General features: G+C 34.0%; 1 protein-coding gene across 3 annotated transcripts in view; it reads left to right on the top strand.

Annotated features, from left to right (window-relative positions):
* Window positions 1–12,088, top strand: part of KCNIP4 (potassium voltage-gated channel interacting protein 4) — a 1,185,503-nt gene that overhangs the window by 669,844 nt on the left and 503,571 nt on the right. The gene's annotated exons all lie outside the window — the stretch shown is intronic.

The raw sequence follows: 12,088 nt of genomic DNA, 5'->3' as shown, positions 1-12,088 counted from the left end.
AAAACTCCCCCTGCTTCATCTTGAATGCACTGGTATTTGTTACAAAAAGAACCTCTAGGGAAAAAGATACCACATAAGTATGCATCATATAGAGATTCATACATATTAATATAGCATTTCAATATATCAATTACTTACTCGATATGTGACCTTTTACTGTATATATTACTTCTACCTTTACACTTCAGTTGATATGTTCATGAATGGCATTGGACAAAATCTCCTCTAATTATGTCCCAAATTTCCATGTTGTACTTCTTCAATCTCAGCTATGCTGATCATCAGGCAATGATGCTTATCAGTTTATACATTTTACACATTCAAGATTAGTCCTAGAATCCTCGCATTATCTTTTTGGCATCCATATCTTCAATTTTTATCATCACCAAGATTAACACTGAATATATACAAACATAAATATATGTATATGCATATTTTATTCTATGTTGATAGAGAAATTAACTGCACTCATTAATGAGTACATATTTAAAGCATTTGAATTATAGATAAAACAAAAAAGATATAACAACATATTTGCATGTAAAATATATATATATGTGTGTGTTTATTTGTTGACATTAATGTAAAGTTAATAATTCAGTTCTAGTCATTGAATAAGTTTTCCTAAATCCTCACTCTTGGATAACTTCCATGATCTTCCTTCTCTGTTCCTACTCCCAAGCTGCTGAACAGTGCTGAAGAAAGTCATGTAGCATGCTTACTGGGTCACTTGTAAATTACTCTTAGTCTCATATAGATTGGACTTCACTGCTATTTAGCATTTTTTAAACCCTTACCTTCTATCTTAGAATCAATATTGTGTACTGGTTCCAAGGCAGAAGAGCAGTAAGGGCTAGGCAATGGGAGTTAAGTGACATAGCTAGGAAGTGTCTGAGTTCAAATTTGAACCTAGGAACCCCCCCACCCCACCCCATCTCTAGGCCTGACTTTCAATCCACTGAAGTACCCAACTTCCCCCTTCTATGTAGCATTTTAAAAAATAATTCTTCCCTGACCAACTCTATCACATGCCACAATGTGGTAAACATTTCTCTACTGAAGACTATAGTGTAATTCACCATTACATACTTTTTGTGTTTTCCATTGAATACAAATTCTTTGCAAGAAGGGATTTCTTAATTATTTGTATTCATATCTTCAGAGCCTAGGAAAATGCATTTGGTAGGGACTTGATAAATGCTTTTTGATGAATTTACCTTGTTTTCAGACACCTAAAGTATCCTGCCTGTCCCTTGTCCAGAACATAGTTTTGTCTCCTGGATTGATAAAATTAAGGTCATTCTTTGTAAGCTCCCTCTTATCACTCTGTCTATACTTCAGAATTGCTCTGAATCTTTGCCCATCCTCTCCTGTTTTGCTCCAGTTTCAGAGTTTGAGTAACAACTGTTCTTTCCCCAAACCTTTGATTCCACCCCCCTTGTTTCCTCTAAAAGATCAGATGTAATTATCAAGTTTTCATGCTTTCTCTGTCATTTCATTCCATCCATATCTAGGTAGGAAAGGGGAAAGGAGATGAGAAGCTTTTAATAGTGGTTAATATATATTTAATAAATCCTCTCATTTGTTTATGTATATGTGTATGTATATTCAGCACTAATCTGTTCCTTTCACTCCAGTCCCAGACCTCTAACTCCCTGCTAGACATCTCTGACTCAGAATATCTGAAAAGGGAGTCATCATCCCTTCTACGTTTCAACTTTTACTATAGATTTTTTTTATTTCTCTTTGAGGTTCCTCTAACCTCTTATTACACAGCTTCATAGTCTTGGGCTGGGTCTTAAAATCTTTCATTCCTTAAATTCCATAAGCACCAAGTTCTTAAAGTCACATTAATTTGCCTTTAAAACATCTGTCACACACTCCCCTATTTCTCTACTAGCATTACTACCACCTTACTTCAGGTCCTCATTATCTCTCACTTGAACTCTTGTAGTCTTCTAATTGGTCCCATTGCTCTATTTCTTCCTCTCTCTAATTTATCCGATAATTGTCATACCAGGGAATGTGTTTGCCCATTCTGTTCCCACACTTAAAAACTTTCTGAAATTCCTTCCAGGGTGAAATACAAAAGCTTTAAGTAAAGCCTTTCCCAATATACTTCATCTTGGCTTTTCTGGACTTATTTCTCAGTATTATCCCTCAAACATTCTACATTTCACCCAGAATGGATTACTAATTCTTCTCACATGCACCATATCCTATCTTGACCCTGTACATCCATACAAACCAGTCCCTGTTCAGTAATGTACTTCTCATTCAGCTTGGTCTTTCAGATTCTTTACCTTCGGACTGACTTCAGGCATCACTTTCTTTGAATAGTTTCCCTTGATTATTCCAGTTGTCCGTACTCTGTCTCTTCTTGAATTCTTTTAGAAAAATACCATGTTTTATCAATCTCTATCATATTTACTTATCCATGTCCCTGTTTCATCCTCCCATTTAATAGAAGCTTGTTCAGACTCTTTTGTTTTTCTCATTATATGTCAATCAGCTGGCATAACACCTTATCCAGAAAAGATTCATGAAACTGAATAAAAATTTCACTCAACTAAGTAGCTGGATTCCTTTGGTATTTGTAATGTCTCATTGATACCAGGACATCACTTAGGCTGTCCATATGTTACCTTTCACTTTTACAGCCTTATTGTGTTTTGTTATTGTTGTTGAAGGTAATGAATCATGATAAAGATGATATGAATAAGTCCCTTATCCATAATATTTTTATATCTCAAATTAAGTAAGTGAAAACCAAAGATCACATATAATTGTGTTTGGCCTTCTATATTTTTCAAAATCACTGGCATGGAATTTCAGTCATTGCCAAAAGTTTTGAAATTTGTAACCTTTAATTGCAATTGATCAACTTGCCACACATTGACACTTCCTTCCAAAACAAACAAACAAATAAACACAAAACTGTGTATGCCCTCAATAAATGACTGAAACTACTTATCTTGACCAAAGCACATAACCTCAGAAAACAAAGAAATGGAGGTTAGAAAACTAATGAAATATAAGGATGGGCCCAGAACAATCTAGAAGTCCTTTAAGGACACACTAATCTTAATTAATTAATTAATTAGTCTAAGACTTTGAAGATAACAAGTGAAGGCAAGGCTCTAGAATTGCAAGGGCAATGACATAAAAAAGAAAATTTATCAAAATCTCATGGAATTCCAGGTAAGGAACCTAAGAAGAAAACTATTCCAACCCATATGTGTCAATATGAGATAGACTGGATGGACTCTTTAATGGATATCCCATTATCCTTTTTATAATACTGCCACATACGTGGTTCTATTCAGTACTGCACTCATATAAATTTAAGATAAAATACAATGCAGTACCATTGTCATGTTCATAGCATTAACAGCTGTTAACACACGAGTCACCAGCTTGTAAGCACCTAGAATATTATATGTGCTTCATGTTCAGAAAATCTCTTTGTATTAATATTTAATGTTGTGGAGCTGGTTTTCAGTCATGTCCAATTCCCCATAATCCCACTTGAAATTTTCTTGGCAAAGATTCTTGAATACATTATCATTTCCTTGTCCAGCTCATTTGACAGGAGAGGAAACTGAGGCAAACAAGGATAAATGACTTGATCAGGGAAACACAGCTATTAAGTGCCTGAGGCCAGATTTGATCTAAGAAAAATGAGGCAATCTATCAAGTGTACTACTTGGCTCTTTTATTCATATGCCTCCTGACAATGCCTGAAGAACTGATTTGGTTTACTTCTCATATGGAAAAAAGAGCTGCGATATGCTTCATTGTTGAAAGTTTCATTCTTGAAATTCAGTCTTGATTTTTCTAGCTTTATAATCCTGGGCAAGTCACTCAATCTCTGTCTGACTCAGTTTCCTCATCTTTAAATTAGATATCACAATTGCATCTGACTCCCAAGTTGCTGTGAGGATAAAAGGAAATAATATTTTAACAATTATATTTCATTTTAGAATTAATACTACATATTGATTCCAAGGTAGAAGAGTGTTAAGGGCTAGGCAATTTGAGTTGTGACTTGCTCAGAGTCACATAGCCAGTTCAGTCTCTCTATGCAGTGAACCACTAACTGCCCTGAGATAATATTTTTAAAGCATTTTGAAAACTTTAAAGGTCAATATAAATTATAACAGTGATGATCATGATGATGATAATGATGAAGGTGAATGGAATAAAAATGTTATTGGGTGCCATATTTTGGAGAGCTTTAAAAGCCAAGCTAGGATTTTGCACTGTGTTTTAGTAATCATTTGTTGGCAGTGTGATAAATTGATAAGAGATGGAAAAGACTGAAAAAAAGCATTGTTTTATTTTTCCAGGTCTATTGAAAAGGGACATAGTGTTAAGTCTGTTATTTTGGGTGTTGGTATTGCTGTAGAAATGGAGCCCACAAGGAGCTAACGAGCAATACAAATGGTAAAGACACAATTACAGAGCTAGTTGTAGAAATTCTTGACTCCTATCATAATACCAAAGGCATCTCTGTCAATATTTATGTTCTGTAGATGACAGGATTCTCGAGAAGTAGGCAAATCATTTCTCAGTGCCATCTGGCAATGTGCAACTAAGCATACTCCAAGACCAGAAGGTGAAGCATCACTTCTAAGAAGCACTGGTTTATATTCCTAGTAATATATGAGCACAAACTTCACTGTTAATAACTGCATGACTTTTCAGGAAGCATCCTAATGCTGGTAAATTTAAGATGTGGAATATCCCTTCTCAGTAGCCAGCGAGAGCTCAATGAAGCTTTTTGTAGAAGGAAATTGAAGCCTGCAAACACCCCCCCCCAGGTAATTGCTGCCTCCACAAGGAGAATTAAGCACAGGTACAAGTAGAGTAATACTATAGGAAAAAATCAGAGACATTTATGGAAGAGCTAGTGTGATTTATGATCTAGATATTGGATGTTTAGATAAGACTTGTTTCAGGCTCACTCTCCTGCCTCACACTGAATGAAATAAGAATTGTACCTTCCCAGAATTCTGGAGATAACAGTGATGGTTTGGGATTTCCATTACTGTCACTCATTATTACCTAACCAATGTGCTGCCCAATATAAATTCACTAGCTGCCATCAGTTTGCTTTGGCAAAAAAAAAAGGTTATATAGAAGGTCTAGGAAGAAGAGTAGTTAGAAATAATACCCCCCAAAAAGAGGGGGTCATACCCTCATTTTACATGTAAAAAAGATCCTAGAGAGAGTAGGCTACATGTGCAGGTAGCTTTGGAAACCGAATAGTACCTTATAGATCTTAGTAAAGGGAGTCCTTTTCTTCTTTCATGAAAACCTACAAAATTCACTTTGGGATGAGTTGTCATCAGTGAATGAAATACTTCCCTTGTTCAGCTAGACTGGATCTTTTGCAGGACTTGGTTACTCAGCTGAAAGTCATCTTCCCCTGAGTAAGTTAGATAATTTTGCTACTAAGGTTCCTCTCCAAATTCCCAATTCAAATATGGTCGGTCCTGAAAAGTTTTCAATAATCCTCATTAATCAGAATAATTTACCACTTTATTCTTATTTCTCTTATACACTTATAAGGTATTTTGTATAATAACAAACCATATATATATATATATATATATATGTATTATTTCTCTCATCGAGCTAAAGTGTAATCTCCTTAAAAATGGTGACCTTAAAATGTTTCCTCCAAACTTTGCCTCTCCCCAGTGTCTGACAATGTGCCCTCCACATAGTCAAAGCCTTATAGTTAATTTATGGATTGATTGAGCCATATTATTTATTCATTTCACAAGTTTCAGAAATATCAATGGTTTTACAAATGGAGTCAGTATATACCTATAATATACCTGGAGATAAGCTACAGGAGATACTGAGAGTGGCTCAGGAGTTCCAAGTTGCAGTAGGGCTAAATTTGATTCAACATCTGCACTAATTGTGGTATTTATATGCTGAGCTGCAGAGAAGGCCAAGAGGGGTGAAATGGGTCAAATTGGAAATTGCAGCCAAAGATCCTATTCCATTCATCAGTGGATGAAGTCTTTAAGCAACCATAATACTTCTAGCATGGGCAAAAGATAGTCAAAAAGGAAAGAAAAGAAATAATGGTAGGAAAGAGAAGGAGAAAGAGGAAATGAGGAAGAGTGGATAGCCAAAGAACTTTGGCAATGTGTTTTGTGAAGAAACATTTTAAAATTAGATTTCCTAAGTAATGGTGATCACAATCAGAGCTAATCTTCATTTTGTACTCATGACCTATTTTGAAGGTGGTTGTATGCTGATATGAACTTTAGGAGTTTAAACAGAGGTTGATATATTGGAATTGGTAGATATTGTGAAATACACAAAATATAGAGGATTTATTAATGGGAGAGGAAAAGCATCAAGGGTGAATAAAAATGGATGACTAATGATTTGTACAATTGGAACTCATCATTGAAATCATGATTCCATTAAAATATTAACATAGAAATATTTAAAAAAAAATTCTTGAACTGACCCTCTTCCTAAGATTCTTCTCCTTGAATCTCATGGATAGATCTGATCTTAGAAAGTACTATTTGCTCTTCTATGAAATGTAGTAATAGAATTTTGATGGTTAGGACCTTTTATTTGGTCATTATAAAAATTGGAGGATCTTGGTCAAGATGCTGGCTTCACACACAAGTAATCTTGCAACATATTCTGATTTTACAATATTCTTTTTCATTCCTTGGATACTTGTTATATTTAATCATTGTGTTTAACTTTAGCATAGACTTTAGGAACTGTCTTTCTTGCTTTAAAATAGAAGAAAATTTGCTTTACATAAAAATATTGAGAACCTGACTGACAGGCATCAAGCCTAAAATGCACCCCATAGCGTCTATTTTATACAAAGTATCTTTGCAGATTCCAAGATGAAAATTATATTCAATTCCTTACCAGTAATGTTGAGAAAAGAAACTTGCTCATGGTTTTACAGTTTTATCAGCACCTGTTTTTTTTTTCTGCATCAGTTTTCTTGATTGAAAATGAAGGGCTAGACAAGATCATCTCTAAAATCCCTTTCAGGTCTAATGTTCTACTGTTTCATGATTTTCAGCCAAATGAGCATTTTGTTGTGTTTCTGTAGAAGCATTCAGTAATAGGCTAATAAACATGACTTTATTTTGTTGCTGTGAAACTGCTCTGGAAAAACAAACCAATAAACTCTATCATAAGAAGTCATTGCAAAACATAACTAAAGGAACTCAAAAGAAAGAAAATGCTGAGAATCACAAAAATAGACGTTCACTGACCTACCACCATGATATGCTAAATCATATGTAGATAAAAAGATTTTTTTCAATTTCATCACATCATATTTGTGACTTATCATTGGTGTGATTGATATGATTGACTACCTATATACTACATGTAATTGTAAACGTATTTTGTCTGATTTCTGATAACCTCAGTGTATATAATTATCCTTCATTAAACTATGATTTCATTTTTCACAGATGAAAGGTTTAGGAAAATTACAAAAGAGTAAGTTTGGATAGCAATATTAAATATAAAATGATATCTTTATGAATTCTGTGTATAGAGTATAAAAAAGTTTCCCCATTTGCTATTTAAAATAAAAAGTTGGGGTTCTATTTCTGGGCAAAGAGTAAATACTAGAGTTCCACCATTTGTTTGCCACTGAATTTGAACAAGGTGAATGTTGTCTCTTTGCCTGTAGACCTCAAGTCTATATCAACAAAATGTGTTTATTTATCTTTAGTTTTGTTGTTCAATCATTTCAGTAGTGTCTGACATTTCAAAATCCCATTGGTGTTTTCTTTTCTTTTTTTAACCCTTACCTTCCATCTTAGAATCAATGCTATGCATTGGTTCCAAGGCAGAAGAGCAGTAAGGGTTAGTCAATGGGGATTAGGTGACTTGCCCAGGATCACACAGTCACGTAGTATCTGAGGTCAATTTACCATTGATGTTTTCCTGACCAAGATACCAGAATAGTTTGCCATTTCAATCTCCAAGTCATGTTAGGGTTAAGTGGTTTGTCCAGCATCATACAGCAAGTGTCTGAGGCCAGATTTGAAGCTAAAAAGATGAGTCCAGGTCTAGGACTCTACCCATTGTGCCACCTAGCTCCCATGGTCTTTACTTAACTTTCTGCATTTTTAATCATCTAGGAATAGACAATATATGCCTAAAAATTATAACTAAGTTTAGTTTGTTTTCACCCTCGAATACTTTGGATATTATTTTTCTACTTCCCTTCTTAATATGACCCAAAGAGTCACTAACTTACATAAAGATTCAAATGTCTTTTATGAAGTCAAATTGAAAGTAACAAAGTACTTTAACACTCCATCATAGCTATAGCTGTAACTTCTCCTAAGGTCATCATTTTTTCTCTCCTCCCTCTTCACTATCTGCTTTTATAGACAAACATCTTCTTAAAGTCTCATAGGGTAAAGAAGAATGACTCACCACCAGCAACTTCTAATTCTTGGAATATCCACCCAGGAAATATGCAGCTTAGCACCAGAGGGATATAATTAAAGGATCTCAAAATGAAGAAAATGATGAAAACCAGAAAAGGAAGAGAAGCTCAGTAGCCTCGCACCATACTATGCTAAATCATGTACACATAATTGGATATTTGTTTTAAAAAATAATTTCATTACATTATATTGATGCTTTGTGTGGCATATTAAGTATGATTGTGTGATACAGTATAGTCAAATGTCATCTTGGTACATATACCTGCTCTAACTTCTCCTCTTTCTATCTCTTTTGCCTCTCAGACCTGCTTATCAGTAAAAATTGTTTTAAATATCTTGTTCATAGCAGACATTATCATGATCCAAAACCACTACATTTAAGTTAAATATCCAGAGAGCATCGTAGCCCCTCTTTCTTTCTGGCAATAATATATCTAGGAAATTAGGGATGGGGGTAGAGGGTGGAATCAAACCTTTTCATCAAATGATTACAAATCAAAATGATTGAGAAGCTTGCTCTCAAAATTCATAGTCTGAAGAACTTACCAAAATTGGCACAAATAAACAAGTTGAGTTTTTTTAATCAAATACCAGACATTTGATAAAGAGGTTGAAATACTTATGACATATTCAATGCCAAGTTTTCTTCTGGCTAATATTAGGCACATCTCCCAAACAAATACCCTGGACACACTCTAAGACTTACACAGAAAAGCTTTACAATATGCCAGGCACAAAACAATTCATGAGAACAAATTGATTTTTGCTGTAAAATTATAGTGTAAAGGATTATTTTGACGTGCATGTGATAGAATCTTTTAAACATGAAACTAGTTATTAGCAGTACAGAAAATGCTTCCTTAGAGTTGAGTGATTTGTAAAAACATAACAACTACGAATGTAGTATTTAGTAAATTATGACTTCAGAAGGAAAAGGCTGGGCATGCAAGACAACAAATGAGTCTCTGAAAAGTGAAAATGAATAGTAGATGGGTTCAAACCAATAGTAATCTTGACAGCTACACTGAATTGACTAATTCAACTTATTTTTCCTTTGGGCAAGCTTTCAAGGATGCTATGAGATTAGCTCTTGCCTAGGAACTTTGCAACCACATGTCTCATTTTTGATGTCCATTATTCAGCATTGAAAGCAGAGATTGAGACCTTAATATCTCTGGAAGTGTTTTAATGAATGTTGCAGAATAGGACAAAGTAATAGCCATTGGAAAGTAGAAGAGTTCTAACAGCTACTGAAGCAATATGTTATATTAATGATGATCTCCATGAAGACGACTCCTTCACCTACATCCTCTTCTGTTGCTATTTTCTCTGATTTCATGATCTCTAGTCTTATACCATCAGATTTCACAGTGTTTTAATTAAAAGGAATGTAATCAATGGATTTCTGGCTTTTGGGCATCTGGTTGAGGAAAAAAGTTTTCCTGACATTTTAAGTCACCTAAGGATCTTTGGAAGGACTATTCTCCATTGTTTGTTTGTTTTTTGTAGTTGGAAGTAAAAAAGTGTTGAATGGAAACCCAATTTCCCAACTTAACATTTTTAGTGCCAGATCCTCAAAGCTATATTATTACTACCATGATCTTCTATATAACAATCTCATCTGTTTATCCATTTATGAGTGGCAAACCAAATAACAACTGGGTTACCAAAGACATTTATAACTTCTGGACTTAATTCCAGTTGCCAGACTGCAGGTGGAGCAAAATGTTTTTTTTTTTTCTAAATCCTTTCTTATAGTAATTTCTCTAAAAGATTAAGGAATTAACTGTATTCACAATCTTACTAAGCTCCACTTTGGTTGTCAAATTAGATCACGTATCTGCTTTTGCAGCATAATAAGATGCTTCTGTTTTGTTTTGTAGTGGCCCATTCCCACTTCCATATCATGAACAGTGAGAAAAGTTGTCCACAAGAACCTCCTATTCTGAATACCAGTGTCCATTAGCTTACCATGGAATCTAGGATAAGGATTTTGATCAGTCACATGATAAATACCACCCAAAGAAAATAGTCCTCTTACCAGTGGATTTGATGTTCTTAACTGGCTTCAGTTTTTTTTAGACTAAAATACAGTTATAAACAGAGTAATTGTTGACAATGTGCTTACTTGCATTTGATGTATTGCCATTAGGTAATATCTTTATTTTGTAAATATTCTGACTATTAAAGGCTTTATTCCTTGTATTGTGTTTTTAAATAAGACATGAGCAAATTTATTATTTACAAATTGATTCCAACATGTAATAATAGTTATAGTTATTGTATCTGAAATATTTCTTCTATGAATCAAAGTTATTAACAAATGATGCAATTAGCATTGGTAGTAATTAAACTACAACACAAAAGTGTGTATGAAAAATTGCCTGAAGGGAATGCCATGAATTACTTTTCATATTTTATGTTTCTTTAGTGCAGTGAAATTGCAAAGTAAACAGTTTTCCTAAGCTCAGTATTACTGTAGGGACATACAATCTGTCTTAAATCTAATGAGGATTCATTTGTTGTAGAGAAGAATTTGTTGGGGAATGAAATTTGACTAAATATAAAGTTGGCAAGTAAGATTTCCATTAAGTAGAGTTGAAATCTATAGAAATTTCTTGGGGTTTCAATAATCATATAAATAAACTTGATTCAATTACTTGCATATTTAAAAAGCTCATAATGAATGAAATGTGCATCAGATAACGTTATAACTTTTGTTACTTTTATAGTATTGATTTGGATAAAGATTAGACCCAAAGGATCAATGGGCAAAAGACTCTCTTGCCTTGACTAGTTTTGTTGTTATTAGAGTTTAAGATGGAATATCTGCCACATCTCTGCTTCTACAAATTTCATTTGCATTAAGTAGATTATTCTTTCTACTTTACTTGGTTATTAGAATGGCTGTGCTTCAATAATATGTGTCATTTAAATTAATTTATAATCAAATGGAAGATGCCATTGAAGATGGGTTAAAGGACAGAGAAATCAAAAGTTTAATATTTTGAGACTAAAGAGGGGAGTAATGCACTTGGGTGATATTGGAAAATGAGAGAAATTTGAGAAAACTAGTATACGTCCAATGATGGATTTCAGTTCTGGTTAGGAATAAGTTAATCAGCTTTCTGGAAAAGTTTGAGACATTCAGAACAAAATGTAACACGGTCCACCCCACTCCACCCCTTCTTTATTTGGGTGAACTCACAGATTCATTAATATCAGCTAGATAATAATAGTTAAATAAAAAATACTAGGGTGGCAAAACTCTCTGGGGAATCAAGTAGCAGATGGATGTTTGCATATACATAGTTGTAGAGGATACATATTTGTTTTTATCTTTAAAATGTGATCTTTTCCATGATTCCATGAGAATGTGTAGTTACATAGATGAATGTATATAGAACAGTTTTCCTTCTATCTACCATGTTTTTAAAGTTTATTTTGGATCAGCTCCTACAGCCACTTCCAGCTCTCTCTTTCCAATTTGTACATAGCCTTCTACATTAATCAGCATGGGGGATTTGACATTTGAAGTTATACTCCTGTTGTACTTCATTTATACTCCTGAGGTATTTCTGTATCCCTGTTTGTCATTACTTTAAGTCATTCTC

Source organism: Monodelphis domestica, chromosome 6 (assembly GCF_027887165.1).
Source record: "Monodelphis domestica isolate mMonDom1 chromosome 6, mMonDom1.pri, whole genome shotgun sequence".
NCBI classification, from domain to species: Eukaryota; Metazoa; Chordata; class Mammalia; order Didelphimorphia; family Didelphidae; genus Monodelphis; species Monodelphis domestica.
This window is presented reverse-complemented; position numbering and strand designations above follow the sequence as displayed.